The sequence below is a fragment of the Notamacropus eugenii genome, chromosome 5 (assembly GCF_028372415.1).
Source record: "Notamacropus eugenii isolate mMacEug1 chromosome 5, mMacEug1.pri_v2, whole genome shotgun sequence".
Taxonomy (NCBI): Eukaryota; Metazoa; Chordata; class Mammalia; order Diprotodontia; family Macropodidae; genus Notamacropus; species Notamacropus eugenii.
The window spans coordinates 155,301,061-155,309,476 of NC_092876.1; positions in this window are offsets into that span (position 1 = coordinate 155,301,061).

The following is an 8,416-nucleotide window of genomic DNA, read 5'->3' on the forward strand; positions in this document are numbered from 1 at the left end:
TTGTCTAGTCATACATTCTTCCCTTCTCCATAAATCTGACAGGTAAACTATTCCTTACTCTCCTAGTTTGCTTATAGTATATCAGCCTTTATATCTAAATTGTGTACCCATGTTGACTTATCTTAGTAGATAGTGTATGATTTTGGTCTATGCCTAGTTTCTACCTACTCTTTTTCAGTTTTTCCAGCAGTTTTTGTTAAATAGTGAGCTCTTGTCCCAGAAACTTGAGTTTGGGGGCTTACCAAACATAGATTACCATAGTCATTGACTATTATGTCTTGGGTACCTAACCTATTCCCCTAATCCACCACTCTTATTTCTTAACCAGTACCAAATTGTTTTGATGATTGTTACTTTACAATACAATTTTAGATCTGGTACAGCTAGGCCACCTTCCCTTGCATTTCATTTCATTAATTTCCTTTATATTCTGGATGTTTTGTTCTTCAAGATTGGTAATTTTTTTATCTTTATAAAATAATGTTTGGTAGTTTGATTGGTATGGCACTGAATAGGTAAATTAATTTAGGGAGAATTATTATTTCTATTATATTAGCTTGGCATAATCATGAGCAGCTGATGTTTTTCCAGTTATTTAGATCTGACTTTGAAATACTGTTCATATAGTTCCTGAGTTTTTCTTGGCAAATATTTTATAAAGTTTACAATAACTACAAATGGAATTTCTCTTTCTATCTCTTGCTGTAGGGCTTTGTTAGTAATATATAGAAATGCCAGTGATTTTTGTGTGTTTGTCTTACATCCTGCAAATTTGCTAAATTTATTATTTCGAATAAATTTTTACTTGATTATCTAGGATCCTATAAGTATGCCATCATATCATTTGCAAAGGCTGATAGCTGTGTTTCTTTGCCTGTTCTAATTCTGTTGATTTCTTTTTCTTCTCTTATTGCTAAAGCTAACATTTCTAGTACACTATTGAATAACAGTGGTGATAATGGACATCATTGTTTCACCCTTGATCTAACTGAAGAGGCTTCTAGTTTATCCCCATTACAGATAATGCCTGCTCATGGTTTTAGATAGATGGTACTTATCATTTTAACGAAGACACCATTGATTCCTATGCTCTCTAGTATTTTGAAAAGGAATGGGTGCTGTAGTTTGTCAAAAGCTTTTACATCTATTGAGATAACCACAAAATTTCTGTAAGATTTGTTGTTGCTGTGGTCAATTATGCTGATAGTTATCCTAATATTGAGCCAACCCTGCATTCCTGTCATAAATCCTATCTGACAATAATGTATTAACCTTGAGACATGTTTCTGTTATCACTTTGCTTATATTTTATTTAAAACTTTTGCATCTATTTTCATTAGAGAAATTAGTCTATAATTTCCTTTCTCTGTTTTGGCTCTTCCAAGCTTAGGTATCAGCACCATATCTGTATCATAAAAAGAATTTGGTAGGATTCTTTTTTAGCATATTTACCTAAATAGTTTATATAGTTTTGGAATCAACTGTTCTTTAAATGTTTCATAGAATTCACTTATAAAACCATTTGACTCTGGTGCTTTTTTTCTCTCCTTAGGGACATAATTGATGACTTTCTCAATTTCTTTTTTGGAAATGAGGTTATTTAAATATCTTATTTCCTCTTCTGTTAATCTGGGCAATTTATATTTTTGTAAATATTCATCCATGTCACTAGAATTGTCAAATTTATTGGCATATGGCTAGGTAAAATAGCTCCTAATTATTGTTTGGATTTCTTCTTTATTGGGGGTGAATTCACCATTTTCATTTTTGATGCTGGTAATTTCATTTTCTTCTTGTTAAATCAAATTGACCAAGGTTTATCTATTTTATTGGGTTTTTTTTCATAAAAACAGCTCCTAGTTTTCTTTATTAGTTGAATAGTTTTCTTAATTTCAATTTTATTAATCTCTTCTTTGGTTTTAAGGGATTCTAATTAGGTATTTAATTGGGGATTTTAAATTTGTTCTTTTTCTAGCTTTTTTAGTTTCATGCCCAATTCATTGATCTCCTCTTTCTCTATTTTATTCATGAAAGCATTCAGAGATATAAAACTTCCCCCAAGGACCACTTTAGTAACCCATTAGCTTTGGTATGTTGTCTCATTGTTTACATTATCTTGGATGCAGTATTGATAGTTTCTATGATTTGTTGTTTGACCTCATTCCTTAGGATTAGATTGCTTAGTTTCCAATTAATCTTAAGTCTGTCTTCCCATGACCCTTCATTACATGTAATTTTTATTGCATCATGATCTGAAAAGAATGCATTTAATATTTCTGCCTTTCTGCATTGGACTGTGAGGTTTTTATGTCCAAATGTGTGGTCAATTTTTGTGTTGGTGCTATGTACCATTGAGAAAAAGGTATATTCTCTTCTCTCCTCATTCAGTTTTCTACAGATGTGTACCACATATAAATTTTCTAAAACTATATTCACCTCCTTATCTTCTTGTTTATTTTGTGATTATATTTATCTGGTTCTGAGAGGGGGAAGTGCAATGACAAGCAAAGTAGGATCTTTTGCTGTTTTAGACAATTAGTTGTCTCTTATTAAATCTTGCCTTTCATTGAATCAATCAAGAGTCTTTGACTAGAAACAGTATATATCTGTGTGTATATATATGTATATATGTACACAGTATATATCTGTGTGTGTGTATATATATATATATATACACGCAGTAGAGTTTTAAACAGACATGTGCAAGTGGGCTCCAACCAATCAGATACATGCAGGCTCTAGCCAATCACATGCTGAGTAGAACTGTATATAAAGTGAGCCAAGGCTGAAAGAAGCAGACCTGAAGAGAGTCAGTGGTGAAGGGGTGAGTCAGCGTTGAGAAGAGGGCTGAGAGAACTCTTGAGAGCAGAGAGGACCACCTCTGAGGAAGCCTTGTCTATTGATCTGTGTTGATTTCTCAGACAGAAGTCTAGTCTTTTGGTCTGTGTTGATTTCTCAGACAGAAGCCCTATCTGTTGGTCTTTATGAGTGAATTGAGATGACGGTGATGGTAGTGTGTGTTAGTATTGTTGTTGCCCTGCTGAAGTTTGTTTTCCCAGAGGCAGAAGCTGAGGATTAGAGCAGTATCCATGAGCTGAGGCATGGAGCAAGAACAGCTGCCTATGTGTGAATCTAGGTGAGAATTGGGAATGTTCAAAAAGGAAGAGCCAGGGGATTTGGAAGTCAACCTCATGGTAAGATGAAAAACACTTGGATGAGATATTAAGAAGATTGTTCTTACTGTGACCTAGGGGCGAATAGTGTGCCATTTTGAAAGAGAACTTTACTTGGATATTTGGAATTGATTAAAGATGTTGCTATTGTTATGATAAATAGATAGATAGATAGATAGATAGATAGATAGATAGATAGATAGATAGATAGATAGATAGACAGACAGATAGATATAGAATGATATGTTTTACTTAAGGATGTTGCTATGAATGCCATGCTTAGCTTTATTGAACAATGTTTAATATGTTCCTGAATAGGGAGTTCATTATACTATATGATTAGACCTTTGAAATCATTCACAGCAGCAGTCCTCAGGTGTGCTGCTGTGATTGCCTTTACAGGTGGTTGAGGTCCCCCATTAGTATAGTTTTTTTTTATTTACTTCTCAGTTAACTTCTACTTTAAGAATGTGGATGCTATGTCAGTCGGTACATGTGTTTAGTAATGATGTTACTTAATTATCTACGATGTCTTTTAGCAGGATGAACTTTCCTTCCTTATCTCTTTTAATTAGATCTATTTTTGCTTTTGCTTTGTCTGAGATCAGAACTGTTACCTCTGTCTTTTTCTACCTCAGCTGAAGCATAATATATTCTACTCTAGTCTTTTACCTTTACTCTGTGTGTATCCCTCTGTTTCAAATGTGTTTCTTGTAAACAACATATTGTAGCATTATGGTTTCAAATCCACTTTTGTTATGTGGGAGAGTTCATCCCATTCACATTCATAGTTATCTGTGTCTTTCTCTTCATCCTATTCCCCTGGCCCCATTTATGCTTTTCTCTCTCCTTTTTTCCTTTCTCTCCTCACTAGAGTTTTGCTTGTGACCATCACCTCCTTCAATTTGCCCTCCTTTCTATCAGCCCCATACCTTTTCCTTTTCCTCTACTACTTCTTCTCTCACTTCTATCAACCCTCTTTCCCCTTCCCCCTCCTACTTCCTATAGGGTAAATTGGATTTCTATACCTAACTGAGTATGTTATTCCCTCTTTGAGCCAAATCTAATGAGAGTAATATTCAAACAGTGATCATCTCCCTCTCTTTTCCCCTCTACTGCAATACTTCTTTGAGTCTCTTCATGTGATGTACTTTACCCTCTTCTACCTCATGCTTTCCTCTTCTCCCAGTTTCCACCCCTTCCACCATTAAATTAGGGTTTTTTTTTTATCATCACATTAAAGTCAATTTATACTCACACCCTCTGTCTATGTATAGCCCTTCTAAATGTCGTAATAAAGATAGTTCTCAAAAGTTACAAAATATCTTCTGACATAGGGATGCAAACAGTTTGCCCTTATTGAATAACATGTTGGATTTTTTTCTTTGCTATTTACCTTTTTATGCCTTTCTTCAGTCTTGTATTTGAAGATCAAATTTTCCATTGAGATCTGATCTTTCAATTATCAAGGTTTGGAAGTCCCCTATTTCATTGAACATCCATCTCCTCCCCTGAAAGATTACACTCAGTTTTGCTGGGTAGTTAATTGTTGGTTGTAATCCAAGCTCCTTTCCCTTAAGGAATATCATATTCCAAACCCTTTGATCTTTTAATGTAGAAGTTGCAAGGTCCTGTGTAAGCCTGACTGTGTTTCCATGATATTTGAATTGTTTCTTTCTGGCTGCTTGCAATATTTTCCCCTTGACCTGATAATTTTGGAATTTGGCTATAATATTCCTTGGAGTCTTCTATTTTGTATCTCTTTCAGGAGGTGGTAGGTGGATTCTTTCAATGACTATTTTATACTCTGTTTCTAGGGCAGTTTTCCTATATGATTTCTTGAAAGATACTTTCCAGGCTCTTTTTTGACCATGGATTTCAGGAAAATCAATAATTCTTAAATTACCTCTCCTGGATCTATTTTCCAGCTCAGTTGTTTTTCCAATTAGGTATTTATTTTTTTGTTCTTTTGATTTTGTTTGACTCATTCTTGATGTTTCATAGAGTCATTAGCCTCCACTTTCCCAGTTCTAATTCTTAACAAACTGCTTTCTTCAGTTCGCTTTCTACCTCCTTTGTAAAGAAACAAAACAACAAAAGAAAAGGGGAGCAAATAGTAAGCTTCCATCTACATTCAGACTCCATAGTTCTATATTTGGATGTGGATAGCTTTTTCCATTATGAGTCTTTTGGGATTGTTTTATATCCTTGCATTGCTGAGAAGACCTAAGTTTATCAAAGTCAATCATCACACAATGTGCTTGTTATTGTGTTCAGTGTTCTCTTTGTTCTGCTCATTTCACTCAGCATCAGTTCAAATAAATTTTGCCAGGTATTTCTGAAATCTGCCTGATCATCACTTCTTATAGCACAATAATATCTCATTACATTCATATACCACAACTTGTTCAGTCATTCCACAATTGATGGGCATCCCCTCAATTTCTAATTCTTTGCCACCAAAGAGCTGCTATAAATATTTTTGTACATGTGGATCCTTTCCCCGTTTTTATGATCTCTTTGGGATATGCACCTAGAAGAGTATTGCTGGTATGTAATACCATATGCAATTGCTAATATTCAAGGGGTATGTAGATTTATACTCCTTTGGGTATAGTAAGGACTTGTTTTCTACAGTCAATTTTAACAGTCAATTTTTATTCTTCCTAGGTGTATACAATATGTAGATATATGTAATGTGTATGTGAGGTAACAGAGAAGTAGATTTTGAAAGACTTGATCCAGAGCCTCCCAACCTCTGAGTTCACACAGACTGGGTATTTTAGGAAAGCTAAATTAAAAAAAAACTATTTTGACTTATTTGACTCCATCTCATCTGGAAATACCTAACCATACATTGTATTTGTATTTCCAAAAATGGTTCCCACTTTTAATACAAGTGCACAAGTTTAAAAAATGTATAAGGACCATTAATTCACCGACCAGAAAGTGAAACAACATAATGGAGTTTTGATATCCCCCAAAGACATAAATAATACACATAAAGTAATTGGAATCATTTATAAGCTCCTTCCAGAAATAAACTAAATTTTGTGTTATCTTCAGGGAATATTCTAGAAGGTCATCAGCTCTCCCACAAGTTCCTACAAAGGACTTTCAAGTCTTATAGTGACTCCTGTGGTGTGTCTTCCTTTCTAGAAAGTAAACACTTTTGGGCTTGTAAAAGGCAATTTCTATCTTGTATCTATATCACTATAGTGAAGTGAAAGAGACAGGTAGTAAGGTCCTCATGTCTTGTGATGGCTTTAACCTCTATTCTATATCTAACTGCAGGGGTCAGGCACAGGAAGCAATCTTTTTTCTCCAAAATGTAGACTGTTCAGGAAATCATCCTTCTCCAAAGCAGAGCTGCACAACTTGTAACATTAATGTAATATTAATGAGTTTCTTGATTGGGAGAGGCTTGGTATGTAAAAGTTAAAGATCTTCCCCACCCATTAATAGGCCTCTGGTGAAGCCCATTAAGGGAAGCTTGATTGGGGAGGCTTGTTTTGTGGGAAGACCCACATCTTTTTTTAATTGCTAATGAGGCATTGGGTCACAAGGAGAGACAATTTTAAAATTATTGTACTACCTGAAAGCCATGATCAAAAAAAGACCCTAGACATTATCTTTCAAGAAATTATTAAGGAAAACTACATTGATATTCGAGAAGTAGAAGGTAAAATAGAAATGGAAAGAATTCACCAATCACCTCCTGAAAGAGAACCAAATAAGAAAACCCATAGGAATATTGTAGCCAAATTCCAGAACTCCCAGGTCAAGCAGAATATATTGCAAGGAGCCAGAAGGAAACAATTTAAGTATTGTGGTGTTGGGGTATAAGCTCAGTTTTCACGTGAACAGTTTCAGGCAGGTAAAAGTGAGGGCTTCTAAACCTCAGAGCTCTCACGAGGCCCCCAGGGAACAGCTGGGAATTGAGGAGTGAAACACGAACTATCTTGTGTTTTCACCTCTTCTCAGTGGAAACTTGCTGGGGAGAGCATCCCACCCTTGAGATTGGTCCGTGGTCTGAGCACACCTGTTGTTAATTAGCTAGGGGCTGAGAGCACGCACGGTATTCACATGCAAACTATACGGCTGGGAGAGCTTAAGTAGGGACAGGAAAGCCTGAGGCCCCCCTTTTGTGGCAGGGTCCTTGGAGGGAAGAGGGTCCCTCCCCTCTTCCGCTCCCGTCCTCTTGCTGTATGATCCTTGCCCCTTGGGAGGAGGAGGGTTCCTTTCTCCTGGGGAAGAACTCACCCTGCATATGGATACGCAAGTAAGACCCTGAATAAAGCCTACCACCTTGTTTGACTCTGGAAAGTCTCTTCTCTCGATACATTTATCTGGCTGATCACTGAAGACCTGCGAAAGGTAAGAAGACTCAGGTAATCCACGGTCATTAGGCCGAACATTGTGGAAACGTAATCAGGACAACACAAGATCTAGTAGCTTCTACATTAAGGGATCAAGGTTGGGAATATGATATTCCAGAGATCAAAGTAGCTAGGATTAAAACCAAAAACGCCTACCCAGGAAAATTGAATATAATATTTCAGGGGGAAAATGTTCATTCAATGGAATGCAGAACTTTCAAGCATCCTTGATGAAAAGACCAGAGACAAATAGAAAATTTGACTTTCAAACACAGGAATAAAGAAAAGCACGAAAAAGCAAATAGGAAAGAGAAATCATAAGAGTCTTACTAATGTTGGACTATTTACATTCCTACATGGAAAGATAATATTTGTAACTCTTGAGACTTTTCTCAGTATTAGGGTAGTTGGAGAGATTATATACATATAGGCAGAGGGCACAGGGTGAGTTGAATATGAAGGGACGATATTTAAAAAATAAAATTGAGGGGTGAGAGAGGAATATATTGGGAGGAGAAATGGAAAAGTAGAATAGGGTAAATTATCTTTCACATAGAAGAGGTTAGAAAAAGCTTTTTCAATGGAGGAGAAGAGGAAGGAGCTTAGAAGGAAAGAGTGAAACTTACTCTCATCAGATTTGTCTATCTTACACTATAAGAAAGTAGGGGGGAAGGGGATAAGGAGGGTGGGGAATGATAGAAGGGAGGGCAAATGGGAATAGGAGGTAATTAGAAATAAATACTTTTGAAGAGGGACAGGGTAAAGAGAATAAAATAAATGGGCAGGATAGGATGGAGGGAAATATAGTCTTTCATATCATGACTGTTACGGAAGTATTTTGCATGACTTCACACATATAACCTG